This window comes from Euprymna scolopes, chromosome 43 (genome assembly GCF_053919585.1).
Source record: "Euprymna scolopes isolate OS-2025 chromosome 43, ASM5391958v1, whole genome shotgun sequence".
Lineage (NCBI taxonomy): Eukaryota > Metazoa > Mollusca > Cephalopoda > Sepiida > Sepiolidae > Euprymna > Euprymna scolopes.
Window position 1 is genome coordinate 21,780,245 of NC_136524.1, and position 17,130 is coordinate 21,797,374.

Genomic DNA, 17,130 nt, shown 5'->3' on the forward strand with positions numbered 1-17,130 from the left:
ATGAATGTTTAAAAGAATATGCAAATTAGCTAGATCTTCTACTAGTGAATGCAATTCCACGACTCATACAGAAGAAAATTGTATTTTCTTTTTAAATAAATAGACAAGAGCGTTGAGTTCGGTTGTCTTTTCTGTTTGCTGCTGTCCAAAGACCGGCTGCCGGTCCCTGTTGGGCGGGTGAGCCTTGTTTTTATTTTTCTGCCTCCCCACGAGGCCATTAACTGTCTTGTTTTCAAATTATTTCAGGTTGTCTCTTTTCCCGACTCGACCGGTCTGCGTCTGAGGTGGTTGTTCGAAGTCATATCCAACGGAAGCTTCAGCCAGGCCAACCGGAAGAAGACGCAGAGGAGGAGGGTAGCTGATCCGGGCTCCAGTGCAGACATGCCTAGCCCGGGGTCCGGTTCCCAGAGACACCGGGTTAGGCCTTGGAAAAATTCTACCGCCACGTGGTCCGGGTTCTGCCCCCCCTGCCTAACCCGGGTTCTGGCGTTCGTGTCCCCGACACGCCCACCGGTTCAGGCCCAGTAGACAGACCACTAGGATGGATTAGTGTTGACCCCCGCACAAAACTCGGTGTTGTCCCCCGCACCGCTAATCTAGGGGAATCGTTTGCGTTAGGCAGCGACTCTCACGTAACTAGTCGTACTGCTGTTCCCGGCAGTAATAGTAGTAGCAGTAGATTTAGGCCAGCTGAAAGAGGTGTTCCGACTCGGTGGAATCACCAGAGGAAGAGGGCTTTAACTGTCAGCCCTCCCGCCCATAGGAGAATGGACCCCCTAGGGTCGGGAATTAAACCAGCAACCTCTGGAGATATCTCAATATTGAGGAACACCGAGTCGGAGCAGACGTTTTCGAACGGATTGCCGGACGACAGGGAAGAGGCTATTAATATGTTAACGCTTCTAGATGAACAGTTGAACGCTGCGAGGCAAGCCGACTTAGAATTTAGTAGCAGCGACAGTAGCGCAGATGAATGCAACACGCGGCGACCGCTGCTACGACAAGCGAGAAAGTCGCGTCAACGAGAAAGAAAGGGGGCTGCTCAGACTGAAAACAAGAATGGGACAGCTGGTACCACAGCCACAAAAGAACCGGCACTGACCCCTAAACCGTCGTCCCCAAAGGAGAAACCAGGAGAGTGGTCGACGTTGCCAGGGAGTTCACAAACAATAGACTCGTCCGGCTCTATTATTCCCCCGGGACAGAAATCACCGCCGTTAACAGTGTTACCGACGATAATATCAACACCGCAGACGGCCGCGGCGGCAGTGGTCAAAGAATGGGGCCCCCAGTCGCAACTAACTCCCGGGGATTATCGCCGGTTATTCGATACAAAATACAAGGATTTGACCGACGGTAATGTTATTAGAGTAGAACCGAAAACTATGGAAGAACTTTCGAAGAGAATAATATCGTTAGTCTCCATAGACACAAAGAAACGAGCGTTAACCGGTGTGCCGAAAGACGACATGGCGAAAATTCTGGGGGAATTAAATATCCCCGCAACCTATATCTGCCGTAGAAGCTATGCAGTGTGGGATTTACTACTGCCCAAAGAAGAAGACGCCGTCAATATGTTCAAATCGGAACACATGTGGCGACATATTCGACTTAAGCCGGAATATTTAAGTAAGACGCGGACGAACGTGTCTATTTTGGGAGTCCCCTGTATTCTCGGCCCTGAGCAATTAGGGGCCTTTATGAGTCAATATGGGGACGTAGAGTCCGTCATTCCTGTCCGTGGTCCCCGTGACCTTATGGTAGGGGACTACAACCTAAAAATGCGTGTTGACAAGGAAGGATTACAAAACATCCCCCCCATGCTCAGGTGCGACATATGGTCGATGAGCATTATAGTAGAAGGTCGCAGGCCCCACTGTTGGAATTGTCAACAGCAGGGCCATATGGCACGGGAATGTCCGAAAAGAAACCCGCAGACAGTAGTAGTAGTAGCAAAACCGGCGGCAGTGGTACCAGCAGCCCCTGAGAAGCTAACCGGAGGGGGCAAAGAAGCAACAACGTCGGACGGCTGGACTACAGTGGTAAAGAAGAATGGCAGAACCACCAAGACCCCCTCCACAAGGGAGCAGCCCCCTGAGGTACAAGGTCGGCCGGTTCCCACAGTGTCGTCAACGGTCTCTTCCACCAACGTTACCACTAAAGAAGTTGTTAGCGGCCAGAAAAGAATGCATCTGGTCTCCTCGTCTGACTCAGAAGGGGAGCACGATAAGGAAATGGCTACTGTGTTAGAGTACCAAGTGCCGAAAAAGGAAACTAAAAAGAAGGCGAGAAAAAACAAGGAGGCAGGGTCCCGTTCCCCGTCCCCTATGAATGTAGAGAAGACTGTCTCTACGGTGCAGCCACCCAAAACCCCTACCCTAACCCCATCGGCTGAACCAAAATCCCCATCCCTTTTTGATACCCCCCCCAACCGGTGCCCGCTCGTTGTCCCGGGAGAAGCCGGCGACAAAAACCAACAGCGGTAGAAGAGCCGCCTCTGTATCTCCTGTAAGGAATGAAAAGACGAAAAAGCTCCCCTACCTTCCTGGAGACCGGATTTGCGAAGTAGACCCCCTTCACGCTGACACGTATATAACGCAGCGCCATAGGGGTCTGATTAAGCCGCTTAGAGAAATGAAAATAATCGACGGGAAAAGTGTTACCAACCCTAAAAACTTCCCAGACGCCCCCCTAGTCATGACCTTTGTGCGCCACACAAAAACTGGACGCACGAAGGCCATGTGGAATATGATCGACGACGCCAGGGGGGCGATTCCAGATTTAAAGTTGGTGGAAGAGAGGCATGACTCCCTCAATCAGCTGGCGCCGAGATGTGAAGGTAGGGTTCCTATTTACGTCCACCCTTGTTTGTATAGGGCCCTTAAATTAACGTTTCCCCTGGATGTCGGAGGTATTGCGCGAGACGGACGAGTAACATCCGAGTTGCTTTCGGGCAACCTCGCCCAGTCCTGCGGCACCCTTTCTAGCAAAGACTTTAGGTCGGTGGTTGCGGATATCTAGACACAATGGCCACGTCCTTGAGCTTGTGTAGTTTGAACGTTAGGGGCATGAGGTGCCGAAGCAAAGCCGCTAGGGTACTGAGGGACCTCATGTCGATGAATATAGATGTGGTTGCGTTACAGGAGACTCACTACGATTGCGTTGACGATCATCGGGTGCTGGAGGGGCATTATGATGTCTTTTCAACATACGGTGATAGTCAAAGTAGGGGGGTTTCTTTGTTAGTTAGGCGCACCCTTTCTGCAATGGTTAGCGTTGTTCATGCGGATACTGATAGTAGACTGATCGTGGCCGATGTTGCCGTGGCAAATAGAGCGTTTCGAGTCGTCGTGGTGTATGCGCCCAATTGCGTACGGGAGCGGGTTTCCTTTTTCCGGCGGTTGGAGGTGTTTCTCGGGGGTTCGGAACGGTTAATACTAGTGGGTGATTGGAATGCCATCCTTGACCCCAGGGCAGATAAGGTGGGCGGGACTAGCGGGACGGATGGGTGTGAAACCAGTCTGTCGGACCTGATGGCTAGATGCGATCTGGTAGACAGGTATCGGGTGGATCACCCGGGGCGGGAGACGTGGACGTGGCTCTCTAGCAGGCCTTCCGCTTCAAGTACTTACTTGGATCGGTTGTTAGTTAGAAGAGGCAACATAAAATACATATCTTGTCCCATGTTCCACTGGTTAGGCCATTCTGACCACAAACTACTTGTGGCCAGGTTAGACTTAGATAGCAACCCCAAGTTAGCTGGGTACTGGAAGTTAAATACCTCCCTACTGGAGATAGGTGACTTTCGGGAAAGGCTAACTAAACACATACAGAAGGGACTAGTGGGGGCGGTTACCGGGAGTAAGTGATGGGTAAACGCCAAATCTAGAATTAGAGACTTCTCTGTCAAATATGGCCAACGCCTCGCGCTAGATAGGGCCAAGGCAGAGAAGCGTCTAGAGGATAGACTATCCCGGGCTGTGGCTGGGGGGGATTCCTTAGAAATAGGGTTAGCTAAGGCGGACCTGAGTCGTTTGACTAGCGAGCGATATCAGGAACAGGTAGTTAGGGCTAGAATTAAAAAGATGCCCAACGAAGCTGTGAATGTTGACAAAGCCGAACGAGTCTATTCGCTCGGGCGCAAATCGGATAACTACATTTGTAAAATTCAGAGCCCGGAAGGGGACTCCTTAGTGTCGGCTCGGGGGATTTGCGAGCGGTTTCGAGTGCACTTTGAAGATCTCTTTGCGCAGCTGTCCAGGCTCCGCGTCCAGGAGTTTGGCAACTATTTGGCTGGCTCGCCCCGCCTGGAGGCGGCCCGAGCGGCTGGTTGCGATGGTCGGGTTACAGAGTGTGAGGTCATAGCTGCTATGAAGCAGGTCGCCTATAACAGATCACCAGGACTGGATGGACTACCCTACGAACTTTACTTGAGGATGTCGCACATGTTTGTTCCGATTCTGACGGGTGTGTTTAACCACTGGTTTGACATGGGATCTATCCCGAGTCAGGTTACCAAAGGAGTGGTCACACTTCTGAAGAAGAACGACACACATGTTGGGGGGATAGATGATTTTAGGCCAATCACGTTGCTGAATACGGATTTAAAAATCCTGGCCCGAGTGCTGGCGAATCGTTTGCAGATTGTTATCGCTGACGTGGTCGAACCGGATCAGAATTACGCTGTGAAGGGAAGATCAATTCAAAATAATTTGCATTTGATACGTACAGTCATAGAAAATTTAGAAGACGACACTGAAGCCGCGCTGATTAATTTGGATCAGTCCAAGGCGTTTGATAGGGTGGATCATCGTTTCCTGATGGCTGTTTTAGAGACCGCCGGATTTGGATCCGGCTTCTGCAGATGGATTTCCATTTTGTACGCTCGGCCGACGGCAGTTGTGCAGGTCAACGGGGTGCGGTCGGCGCCGTTCGCGGTTTCTCGGTCGGTGCGACAGGGGTGTCCGTTGTCGCCCTTGCTGTATGTCCTCGCGCTGGAACCATTCCTTAGGAAAGTGAGGACCAGGGTGGCTGGACCGGCCCTGCGCGGAATTGCTCTTCCTGGCAGTGCGCGAGCCAGGGTTTCCGCGTTTGCCGATGATGTCACCGTATTTGTTTCGAGCGTCGTTGATATTATTACGGTGATTAAGGCTCTCAAGCGTTATGAACAAGTTACAGGGGCCGTAGTCAATCTCAGCAAATCCGTTGGCCTGAGGTTGGCCGCTTGGCGGGGCTCGAATGCTTTGCCTGGCGCATTTGTCTGGACGGATGGCCCGGTCCATATTCTGGGTGTTTGGTTTGGACCCGGTCTATGTCTAGATAAGAACTGGTCGGAAGTACAGAGCAAGGTCGAAGCGTCTGTGAGGGTTTGGCTTCGAAGGGGATTGTCCCTTAAAGGTAGGGCGGAAGCATGCGCCACTTATGTGTTTCCGCTGATCTTTTACCGATTGGCTGTACTTCCTCTGCCTGCGGTCTGCATGGCGGCCTTAATGCGTGCGCTCTTCTTACTGTTGTGGAATGAGCGACGGCCGCTTGTCCGTAGACAGGTCTGCACTCAACGTCTTGAAGATGGGGGCCTGGGGATGCCAGACCTGGCTAGCCACAAAAATGCCGAAAGGTTGGCGTTCCTGGGTAGAACTCTGATTGAGGAGTCTGACTGGGGTCCCACGGTCGGTGCAGCTTTTCCCGACCTTATCCCCAATCATTTAATTGAATGCCAAAGAAGGCCGAGAGGGCAATCAAGATTCTTCAACGAATGCCGAAATGCGCTTAGAGCGATGCCAGGGTCCTTGGACCTTGCACAGCCTAGAAGGGCATTATATCGGGGATTAGTGGTGGGGACCGCTTCGGACCCGCTTGGGGAGCGGCTGCAGCTGTCGGAGGGGGAGGTTCGCTCTCTGTGGAATTGGGCGCCAGGCCGGGGATACCTTAACAATTCCGAATTTTCCCTGACCTGGCGATTGGTTAGAAACGCTCTACCCTTCAATGACATATTGTTTAGAATTGGTATGGTATTTAGTCCCTTTTGTCCACAGTGCGACAAAGATAGCTTAGAAACCGTAGAACATGCTTTTTATACTTGTTCCAAGCTCCGTGAATTCTGGGAGTATGTCAGTGAGGTCACGGCTCGCATCGTCCCCGATCAGGTGACGATCCTGGATTTAGCATCCGTTGTCTACAACGCAGATCCCTTGTGGCCTAGGGAGGAACGAATGGTGTTCCTAGCGACCTTGGCCATAGCTAGACTGGTAGTGTGGGTTTCACGCATAGAGATAGGGTGTGGGGGGGAGCCGTCTTCTCATCGGGATCTGATTTTGTATTTTAAACACCAACTTAAAATCAAAATCAGATGCGATAGAAGGAGGTTATCTCGCTCACAGTTTAGTAGGAGGTGGATTCACACCGCTAGTTTATGTGCGTTTGTACGAAACAGGCTTGAGTACGTGTTCCCTGCCTAGGCATGGCACACGCCGACCGTAAAAGCAACCCCCAGACCAGATCAAGATAATCCCGTAGTGGATCAGTCCCTTAGCTAGTTGGTATAAATGAGTTCCATGTCCCCAATTTTTATTTTTAGGTGTTAGGATACCTCCAAAGAAGCCCAGTCCTGATTAATTTATTTTAGTCCAAACCCGTCCCGATGTTATTTTTCTTGGAGGTCACCGAATATCCCTCCCCCCCCTTTATTTTGTCTGGAGCTGTGCCCACTCCCTCTTAGGAAGTGCTCCCTTGTTTTCGGCCGATACCGGAAAACAGGAAGCATTTCAAAATTAAATAGGTAAGGGTGGGTCAGTACTAACACATTCACCGTTTAACGTTTTATTTGGTTCATTTATTTTTTATTACTGTTATTTTTCTTTATTTTGGGGTGTTTTTAAGGCTCTCATTTTCCCCGCCCATCATCCGCATATATCATACACATCACAATTTCATCCGCATATATCATACACATCACAATTTCCATTTTGTCATTATTTCATTGTAAATATAAAGTCATTATATATTTTATTGTTAAAAAAAAAAAAAAAAAAAAAAAAAATTGTACATATTGTCATCTGGGGCTTTAAGTAGATCCAACTCCTAGAGTGAATGCGGTATTGTGGTGATTGCAACTAGTGATAGGGAATAGACAAGTGGACGACCCCCGACACCCATCTTCCCCCCCACACCCTTTCTGGCCTCATGCCACATTTAAAAAGAATTAGTTGCCTGTTTTATATAATTTTAACCCTAAAATTCTGTAAAATTTGTGATTTTTCTTCTTAAATAAATATTTAAATAAATAGAAAAGAGGTTTTTAATATGAATATCAATACACACAAAAGAAAAACGAATTTATAGGAGTATATATATATATTTTCAGAACGTGAGAGATTATATATAACTTAGACTTCCGGTTCGTTGGCTGGCATAGCTCTTGTGGGCTGCAGTATTCTTTGGGCTGTGGAAATAATTATATATAATCTCTCACGTTCTGAAAATTCTATAACAAAAAATGGCTCATTAGGTTAGCTCTGCTGGATGGTGTCGTCCTTCCGAGTTCAAAAATTCCTACTTATGAGACATCGGCTTGGGGTTCAGCTGGTTGGATGATCATGTCCCTTGTCGAGATGATGTAGCTTGATTTCGTTGTGGTTTGCTTGATCTGTGTTGATTAATAGAATGTCTTGTGTGCGGGGCGTTTGCTCAGTTGGTAGAGTGCTTGGCTCGCATGCAGGAGGCTCGGGTTTCAAATTCCAGGCGCGGATATGTCTGACTGATGAGCCCGAATGAGGGCGAAACTCGAGTCTTAGACTTCCAGTTCATTGGCTGGCATGGCTCTTGTCGGCTGCAGCGTTCTTTAGGCTGTGGAAATAATTATATATATAATGACAAGAGCCATTGCCAGCTAACGAACCGGAAGTCTAAGACTCGAGTCTTAGACTTCCGGTTCATATATATATATATATATATATATAAAATGAAAATTACAATTGAAATTACCAAAATGATCCAAGATGGTAAAATTAAAGTAAATTATAAATATTAAAGAATTAATATTTATAAAATTATCTCAGCCAGATATAAAAGCTCGATAATACCAAATAAGAAATAGAGCTTATAATATGAGCAAATTTATTTTATTTTATATTTTATATTTAACTTTATCATTTTTTTTTTTTTCTCTCTCCTTTCTCTTCCCAGATTTTTTTATTTATAGTTATGTCTCGGAAGTAGAGTGAAAAGCACATCTTATTTTTCTTTTATTAATATTATTTTTTCCTTGTACACATTTTTGTGAATTATTCCATGGATTTCTGCCTTTGGATTATTATGGACCATCTTCTTCCAATTACGGGATTTCCTTGGATTTTACTTGTACAAGTGGAAATTCTTTTAACTTTCTTGAAGTTATATATTTGGATTTTACTTGTATAAATGGAAATTCTTTTAACTTTCTTGAAGTTTTACATTTGGATTTTACCGTCACTGGATTTTTTATCTTCCACCAGACTATCCATTCATGTGTAATCACCTTTTTCTTTACCATATTCCCTCTGCTTAACTTATTTTGTTTTCAAGTAAGATCTTTGACTTATTTATTGTTTCATCAAATACTTCTGCATGCAAAATCCGATCCCACATTTTGCTAATTCCTACCCTCTGATGAGAAGGAGAGTATTTCTTCGAAACTCCGCGGATTAAGGACTATCCATTTATCTAGTGTTTCCTTTTCAGATTAAATATGTTTTTAACTCATTTCAAAGTGTTTTTTAACATATTTCATTAACTGTTTGCTCATATATATATATATATATATATATATATATATATATATATATATATACAGAGAGAGAGAGAGAGAGAGAGAGAGAGAGAGAGAGAGAAAGAGAGAGAGAGTAAGTTATGAAAATATATATGGCAATTAAGCTACACAGAATATTCCGCATTTCATTCTTGTGAAAATTCGTCAGGCTTATGCTTTCTTTAAGATTACTTTTTGAGAATTCGTCAAGCTTATACCTGACGAATTCTCATGAGAATGAAACGAGGAATATTCTGTGTAGCTTAATGACCATATGTATTCTCATAACTTACTACCTAGCTCTAGCTCTACCTATGTATTTGTATTGAGCACTGCTGAAGTAAATACTGAAAAATTTACACATAAAATTATATCTTCATATATTAATTTATGTGATTAGATGAAGTAATCATATATATATATATATATATATATATATATATATATATGAAAAGATAAAGAGATAAGGATAGAGGTTACATAATAGAAACTATTACATTATCATGTTAATAAGGTTAAAAACGGTTAAAATCATATATCTTGTTCCTCTTAATCGGGTAGAGCTTATTTCTATTTACATAGGTTTGTCTTTTTGTTGAAAACTTACCTTTTCAGGTAAATTTTATCTTTATGACTATATAACATTATATCTACATTATAAATTCCAAATATTTAGTTTTTTACCAAACAGTTCTTTCAACATATCAAAAATTCGGTACATTTTTTACACTTTTTTTTTTGTATGGAGAAACAATCAATTATTATTATATCAATATCGAATCTTTTCATGCGTAGAAAACAGAAATTTTTGTTTAGAAAGAAAAAACATGATAATACAATATATATATATGAGGGGTGTGCAATAAGTAATGCCCCTGACCCACTTCCCATAGCAGTAGACCAACGAAACTTGGCACTGTTATTAGTCTTTCTCTATATAGGAACCACCAAGAGTTATGCATTTCTCCCATCGTTTGATGCAGCTCTGCGTTTTTGTAGAACACCCCAGGTTGGTCCTCCAACCATGTCGTGACTTCAGAAATCAAGGCTGCATCATCTGGGAAACGCTTTCCTTTCAAAAACAACTTCATGGCTGGGAAGAGGTGAAAGTCAGAGGGTGCAAGGTCAGGAGAGTAGGGAGGATGGGGAAGAATTTCATAACCACACGCCCCGTGCTTTTGATCTGGTGACATGCGAGTTGTGGACCGGAGCGTTGTCCTGCAGGAGGAGGGTACCTTTGCTAATCTTGCCCCACCTCTTGATTTTGATAGCTCCCCTTAATTTCCTCAAAAGTGAAGTATAATAGGCTCCTATAATTGTGGTACACTTTGCCAGGAAATCTGTCATCACTACTCCATCCTGGTCCCAGAAGACTGTGAGCATGACCTTGCCAATGGAGGACTGCACCCTTGCCTTCTTTGGAGGTGGTGAGTCCAAGTGCTTCCATTGCATTGGCTGGGCTTTGGTCTCTGGATCATAGTGATGGACCCAGGTTTCCTCCTGTGTAATCAGTCTTTTGAAAAACTTTGACTCATCTTCTTGGCACATCAAATTCATCCTCGAGCACTCAACGCGTTCTCGCTTCTGGAATGGTGTGAGCAACCTGGGAATCCATCTGGCAGACACTTTATGCATATGCAAATGGTCATGAATGATAATTTCCACAGACCCTGTACTAATCTTGACATCTTGGGCTATTTGGCGAATAGTAATGTGCCGATCTTCCAAAATGGCAGCCTCAACTTGATGGACAGATGCCTCATTAAATGCAGAAAGGGGGGGGGGCGACCAGGTCTGGGAGCTGTTTCCACAGACTTCCGGCCATGTTTGAATTCATGATGCCAGTGCGTTTTACAAGGTCATATGATGGGGCATTATCACCATAAGTTACTTTCATTTCATGAAAAGTCTCCTTTTGTATGCATCCTTTTAAATACAAAAACCGGATCACTGTTCGACAATCAACAGGCTCCATTTCACACCTGACTCAGTTCAAACACCTGTAAAATAGAAACCACAATTAGTTCAGAGCTGTAATTTGCCACATAACCCGTAGAGATATAAATCATTGCACATGCAAAATTTCAGGTAGATCAGACAACTGGAAGTGGGTCAGGGGCATTACTTATTGCACGCCCCTTGCATATATATATTTATTATTTATGATATTTATTTATGCATCAACTAGTTTTTGCTAAAAATAACACAGCTATTACGAAATTATATATAATCTCCTAAACTAATGAATGGATTATTATTAATTTTGAAATATATATATTCTAAGCAACGTAGTGAGCAACAAAGGCACATTTATTTTTTTAGCTTTAACATTTAGAGGGTGCATTATATAAGTTTAGTTATGTGTTTGTGAGTGTATATATATATATATATATGTATGTTGCAGAGGGGTAAAAGACGTGAACATGCCAATCAACTGTACAACTAATAAAGTAAACACAAGGTAAAGAGGTAAAAGCAATAACAAGGAAGGATAACAAACAGATGATCGGTTAAAGACGATGTGTATCATGTTTTATTTTTAAAATGGTAAAATATATGACAATGGATTCAGGATCAGCCGTGAGGTTGAGATTTTTTGGTCCTTGAGGTAGGAACTGGTACCCAGATATGAGTGTGTAATGGAACAGGTAGCTGGACGTCAGTGGGCACTGGTATGGATGGCTGATATCAGTAGGTGCTAGTACAAGTAGCTGGACATCAGTGAGCACTGGAGCAGGTAGCCGGATGTCAGTGTTCACTAGCACGGGCAGCTGGACATCAGTGGGTGCTGGTATGGGCAGCTGGACATGTGCCATGGGTCCTATATGGCGCAGTAGTTAGAGCACTTGGGAAAATTCAATTGTAAAAATAATATTCTCCTGAAAGTTGAGGGTTTAATTCTCAATGTGAGCGAATAAAAAATATAAATGCGAATTACTTAGGACTTCTATCCGGTCATGGCTGACTGAACAAGAGCATACTACCTCTGTAAAGTAAATAAAAGGTTCCGTCCTAAATTCCGTTGAGATTCCAGAGTTCAGCAAGCTACACCTGAAGAATGTCAGAAGTTACATCGCCCGAAATGTGAAAATGACGCTAAAGATGAGAACAGTAGTCGGTTGAATCCAAATAATATGAATAACTAATCCTCATCTCAAAAAATCAGAAACATGAAGGAAAATTATGTTCTCAAGATGTAAATAACTTTAATGGAATATTCAAATATTTATGTATCTCATATATAGATCAAGTGTTAGTCCAGGAAGAGGGCCTTTGATTTCTGAAAACTTTGACTGAAGTAAGATGAAATACATAAACAGCAGGTAAAATTTCTTCCATTTCAATATCTTAACATCAAGAATTTCTCGAATTAACTTTCATTTCAAACTGCAAATCCTGCCTATCTGTTCATTTCTTTACCACAATAGGACACAGTGTTTACTTCTTTGTTTGTTCTTTAATTTTTACAATAAAAAAAAACAATTATTAATGTTACTGTTTTATTGATTCTAATAATATGTATGCTTAATCTTTTCTCTCAAACTTTAACCAAATCTTTTTAGATTGGGGCAATTTTTATTTTTGTTCCAATTCATTTTTTTTTTCTAAGAATATACAAATTAAAAAATACAAATACAAATGCAAGCCTACCTAAATCTGCAAGGTTTCTTTTTTTTTTTAAAAAACAAACTACGAAGAAGTACGATTAAAGAATGTTTACATATTTCTTGAAAAAAGTAAAATTTTTCAGAGAGAGAAGATAGACTTTCACTAACGATTCAGAGTTACATAACATGAATTATTACTGCAATTGTAGACATCCATACCAAACAAATATGGATAAAGGCAGCCAGTTTGCTTACATTATGAACAAAGTATTTTCATAACTTACGATTCTTTTTAGGATTATTAAAAAACTCTAACAAACAGAAAAATTTGTCTTTTTCAGTATATCAACACTGTAGCGACTCGCTACAAACATTAAATGATTGTACAAGCAACATTTTACTTCCGCATACATCTGTGGTTTACACACACGGAATTTTCGCGATCGTAAAAACTTGTAGCAGCTGACAGCCTTTACTAACAAGCAGAGCTACATCTCACAACTTTGAGATTTGAAATTCATTTCCGCCTGTCTTGTCCAATCACAAGCCAGCTCTCTATCATGTGACAGAGTATATAAAAAGCAAAACCTGAAACCATTAACTCTCTATCTAGCTGATCTGCCCAACAGCAAATATCGCTGGGGGGGGGGGGGGGCTTTGGCCCCCAGGCCTAACGTGAGTACAAAACAAACTTCTAGTTCTAACTACTATTTGTTTCCACGTGTGGTACCCTAAAGCGAACATTCTTTATCACGCTAAATACAACTCATTATCAATACAACTCATACTCGCCCATGTCAACACCCTGGGGACTTTACCTCTTCTTTCTCTTTTGTTCTGACGATTACCTGGCTGTAAACACAGCAAGCATGAACACGGAACTATCGTCTCCTTCAGCCGCTGGCAATGTGTCAATTTTATTTTTAAATACATGGAACACTTTTCTCTCTATCAACAAACTCTTCACGAAACCTATCAGACTAAATACAAATACATATATAGAGTCCTAGCGACCATACAAGAAGTTACAAACATTAACTTTATTGCCAAAATACTCCTTTCGTGAACATTTTAGCTTTATCACTTTCATAACTCTCGTGCTAAACCAGCACATGACGCACACATAAAAATACATCAACACAATAACATCATTCGCCTTTCTTATATTGTTAAAAAAAAATCATATTGAATTTTTAAAATTTGCCTTTGTCTTAATCCCATTTCTGACAACCTTCTATTTTTATATTTTTGTTGGGGATTGGGAAACGTTTATCTATGCTCACAACACGACTGTGATACAAGGCATCGGTGAATGTCGACCAAGCTCCTCACAACACTTTTATATTCATCTTTTAAATCACCCCTAAAACTGACATTTTAGTTCCATTTATTAGATTTTCTAATACCTATATGTGTATAACACTATTTTCAAGGATCCGGACAGAAATGATAAAGTATGTTTTTGTTGAGATATCACGGAGAAAAATTAATTTCTCAATGAAGTAAAATAAGCATTTCAATGCCACAGTGTCTGGATTGAAATACTCAAAAATATCGTAGGCAGCAATGTGACTTATATCAAGAGCAGGCCTCCCACACGAAGACTTGATAAATAGATTTTCTTTAGAATAAGGAAAATAAAGAAAAAGGGGAAAAAGATTCAGAAGAGAAAGGAGAAAAAGAGGGTTGGCTCTGCATTTCAAGAATTCAAACTTTGGGCTTGAAGGTGGGTTCGTAGATCATGAAGAAGGTTCAATCTTCAGGTGTCACTAAGATATTTTTTATAGGCTTGTCAATATTAGTGAAAAAAATGCTTTACAAAACAGAGGATGGATACCCATGCATATTTTTTTTTAAACACAAAGCAAGGGGGGGGGAGGCAACTCTAAGAAAAAAAGCGTTTTTGTTTTTGTGAAGTTACCTCCCTTGGCGGGGCATATGTCTCATGTTTTCTTTATCTGTGATTAGGGGCATCCAAATGCAGTTTAGTTCTATGCTGGGATGACTAATGATGTTATTATTTTCTATCATATGTACTGTCTCTTTGAGTTTTCTAATCTGCCATCTTTCTTCTGTATCCAGTATTCTTGTAATGCAGAGCCAACCCTCTTTTCCTTAGCAGAGAAAAAGAAGCATGTTTTCAACACCTGAAGAAGGTCGCAGGTTGCAGCAACCAAAACGCTGTGCTAATAACATCCAAAATGAAAATAATAGTCCGATTAGTCAACATAACGCAAGCAACTTATTTTTTGTTACAAAATTTCCTTCCATCCGTAAACAGCCACAAAAAAATAAGAACTAACAAAACCATTTCAATGATTTCTTGTTACACTGGGGGCGGGGTGGGGGTGGGGGTGGGTCACTTTCATATAAAAATTTAATGGAGTCTGAGCACACTCCCCCAAAACAGTTACTGTTAACTCAACACTTTTAATTGAATGGTTTCTCAATTTCCAAAGGGTAAATTGAAGTTTTATTTTAAGCTAGTATGATGAGGTGGGGAAGAAAAACATATATCGTAAAGCATTAAATATAGTTTTCGCATTTTATTGTAAACATTTTATTTTGTTTTATTTTGCTAAGAAATTCCTTTTTGCAAATATTTTTTTAATAGTTATGTTTCTTTTATATTCCACCGGGTCTGGCTAGTTTATATGAAATATATACACACATGAATAGATACATATATAAATACATACATTATATAATTTTATTTTGTGATATTAATCCTGACATTGCATAATTTTAAACTTAAATTGTTAACATTTTTCCTGGAATAGTGTGAAAACTCTTGACAGCCGACTTCATATGCCCGTTTCTCAACTGCATTTTGAAATTTTCTGCTTTTCTATATTTTTTTTGCTCATATGCTTTTTCACCTGATGATTCGACAAAGAATTGAAAACGTTTGTGATACATATGGAACTTATATTAATCCTTTAAAAAAAAAAAAAGAAAGATTTCTGGTTTTTGCACAAAAGGATTAGAAGTAGCATTAGAAAAAAAAAATATTCAGGAAAAACAGAAAACAGTTGACATGTTTTTAAAACAAATCAATGTATTTGTGTAGAAATTGAAAAAAAATGCTGAGTCATTTTACCGGAAATGACGCCATTTCTCTTTAGCTAAGCTGGCTATTTATATCAGTCTACTATTTTTTATTCGATTATCAAACCTTCATTTTTAGGCAGAGGTGGGGAGGGAATAGTGTCCGTTTTGTTGTCACGAGGCAATTCTCCCAAGCATTACCACCACTTTTTTTTGTTTAGTATTAGTTAAAATATGATATCTGTCCTTTGCGTATGGGGAGGGGAAATCATTTCCGGAAATGACGCCATTTCTCTTTAAATCATAGTGATAGCGGGGGGGGGGGCACAATTATGTTGCTTTGTGCTCTGGAGGCCTATAGGGTTTACCAAACTTTTTAGGGGGAGGATAAGTAGTGTTTGTTTTGTTGTAATAAGGCAATTCTCCCAAGCATTATCTCCCCCTATTTTGATTTAATTCATACTACATTCATGACAAAATATCAAAACTTTATGAGGGGAAATGAGTTCGCTAGAATGCCGAGAACAGATACTACACTTTGATTTTAGTCAAAAAGTCAAATAGATCCCTCCCATGCATTATCACCATTTTTGTTTACTATTAGTTAACATTAAGTATCCGTTTCTCAATCTAATTTCTTGATTAGTGTACAGTAAAACAAGTGTTCCTAATCATTAACTGCACTTTGAAACATTTATTTGTTGAGTAGTATGACTTTTAAATAAGGTGCTTCTACAGTATAGTGCTAACATAAAAAATACTAATAATTGATAAAACAATATATTTTTTAATATTTTTAGTCGCGTGCAAACGACTCAATAAGTCACTCCGTCGGTCCGTCAGCTGGAAGGATGGACCGGTTTGGATACTAGGCATGTGGTTTGGACTGGGTCGCCAGCTTGACAAAAATTGGTTGTAGGTACGGTCAAAGGTGGAGGCTGCAGTCAATTCGTGGCTTCCTAGGAAACTTTCCTTAAAGGGTAGAGCTGAGGCGTGCACCACTTACATCTTTCCTCTCATCATTTACCGACTGGCCATACTTCCTCTGCCTGCACAACACCTAACAGCTCTCATCAAAACTCTTATCCTCGCTTCTTTGGGACAGAGGAAGACACTGGGTGAGCAGACAGGTCTGTATTCAACGTCCGTGTGAGGGAGACTTGGGAATGCTGGACTTGAAGTGTCATCAAGATGCTGAAAGACTGGCCTTCCTGAGCCACTATATGCAAGATGACCAATCATGGCACCTCGTGGTTACTGCCTTCTTCCCCGATCTTGTTCTTGACCCTTCTATCGAGAGCCGTCGCAGGCCGCGGGGAAAATCTGCCTACATGAAAGAGTGCCGAGCCACGTTAAAACGACTACCAAGGTCCAGTGACCTTGTGACTGCTACCCGTAGAGAACTCCACAGCGATCTAGTGAAGGGGGTCGCTGACGACCTGCTATGTGCACATTTAGGTTGGCAGCAGAGTGAGATCTGCTCCGCATGGAGCTGGGTGCCAGGTTCGAGTCATCTGAACAATTTGGAGTTCTCTCTGACCTGGCGATTGGCCCGAAATGCACTTCCACTCAACAACATACAATGCAGTTCCGGGTTTTTGGAGTCACCTGATTGTCCCCATTGTGGGACAACGGCCGTAGAAACTACGGATCACGCTTTCTTCGATTGCCGCAAACTCCGCCGCTACT